Below are 1,986 nucleotides of genomic sequence, written 5' to 3'. Positions count from 1 at the left end.
CCGAGGGTCACGTGGGCCCGAGACGGGCACCTCCTCCTCCTCCTCCTCCTCCCTTCGCTTGGAATGTGCCAATGGAGAGAGGGAGGGGAAAAAAAGGGAGGGCTCTTCATAGGGAACCACCTCCTGCTCCTCCTTCGCGGTCATTTCGCTGATCTGTGATCATGAGGACGGTTTTCATTTTGCTTTTCAGGGTTCGTGAAAGGGGAATGTCAGACAGGGTTTTGGGATGTCTCTTTACTCCGACCCCCCCCCGTCGAAGCAAATGGCTCGGGTGGTTCAGCCCCCTCAGGATTCCTCGGCTCTCTCTGTCCGTGGAGGGGCGGGGTTTATTTGTTCCCCCTCCCGTCAGGTGAGCGTGATTCAGCGCTGATTAACATAAAGGGCGGGGGCAACGCGACAAGCCCAGCCCCCTTTTCTCGCTAGGCTATTGATGGGCCTACCTGCCTGATAGAGGTAGCGTCCTCGATCCTCAAATAATAATAATCTGGTTGTGGGTTTTCCTCACCAGAAATGAAACCACAATCTTACAATGGGTGCAAATTTTGCCTTTTTACAGAACTTTGTGCACCTCTCTCCTCCGGATGCATCAGAATTCAAGGACTCATTCCAGCCAGGCAAAACCCATTCAGGGTATAAATCAAGGGGGGCAGAGAGGGAAGACTTAAGGGCCACATTTGGCCCCTGGGCCTGATATGATAGGGCCTTAGCTGCCTTGTTCCAATCAGGCTATTGGTCCATGTATCTCCGTATTCACTGCCAACAGCTCTCCAGGGTTTCAGGCAGGGCAGAGGGGTTTGCCCATTTTATATGGAATTGTCTGGTTTTTAACCTGGGATCTTCTGCAGGCAAAGCAGATGCTGTACCACTGAGCTACAGCCTTTCCATCTGCTTCATCAGATACATAAAATGAACAGAGAAGCTCTTCAAAATAAGGAATAATTTCAAATAAAATTGTGGTATAATACACCGCAAACATTCCCCCCCCCCCATCCTCCATTCTTCCAATACTGTACTCTGCAAGTATTACTCTGTAAGGAATATGTTCTGTAATGCTGCAATCCTTTATGGAGGAGTAAGTCCTCATAAAATCAGTGGGACTTACCTTTGAATAGACATGCATTGGATTGCACTTAAGGTATCTGTGTCCTGCTTTACAGAGGACAATCCTCTATTTAGAGGGCTGTCCGGTCCATGTCTGGTATAAAGATAAAATAGCCATAAGAAGGGAGAGAGGAAGCCTTAAAGTTGTCCTTCAGCTGTGAGCATCTGGGTGGCAGACACTGCGGGCATACAGATCACTTAGTCACTGTCTTCAGAATGGTCAGTGAGAAGTATATCTATTTAAGTTGCAGTAATTTCAAAATCTGCTTCTGTACATAAAAATTATATGCAAATGTTCAGTAAATGTGCCCCTTTTTTTGGTCCTGCATTGTCTTTTTTGGTGATGAGTTGGAAACCCTAATGAACCACTTTACGCTGCAGTCATAAACATGCTTACTAGAGAACTGGATTCAGCAAACTTAGTGACACTGGAAAAGGTGGTGGCAACTCAACTCCAGACAGTCATGGATGATACTTCTTTACTTGGATCCATTTCTGTACAGTTTCTGACCTGGTTATGAGGCTGAAACTGCCTTGGTCATCCTGCGAATGACCTGTGCAGAGACAGAGCCTTTTCAGTGGTGGCTCTTCCAGGGCTTTTTTTCAGCTGGAACTCACTGGAACTGAGTTCCAGCACCTCTTTGTAGCGTAACAGCAGCTCAACAGCTTAGGGTTGTCTGTAAAAAAAAAGGGGGGGGGGAGTTCCTGCACCTCTTTTTCTAGAAAAAAAAGCATTGGACTCTTCACCTATGATCATCCCCACTGGAGAGATTTGCCAAGTTCCATCTGTGGGTGCTTTTTGACATGATCTAAGGTTCTGCCTCTTCTGCTTAGCCTTTCTTGGTGGTGGTTATTGTTGTTGTTGTTGTTAAAGTTTTGGCCTCC

This window comes from Podarcis muralis, chromosome 14, assembly GCF_964188315.1.
Source record: "Podarcis muralis chromosome 14, rPodMur119.hap1.1, whole genome shotgun sequence".
In the NCBI taxonomy this organism is placed as follows: domain Eukaryota; kingdom Metazoa; phylum Chordata; class Lepidosauria; order Squamata; family Lacertidae; genus Podarcis; species Podarcis muralis.
The sequence above is the reverse complement of the archived record's forward strand: the minus strand, read 5'-3'. Positions refer to the sequence as shown.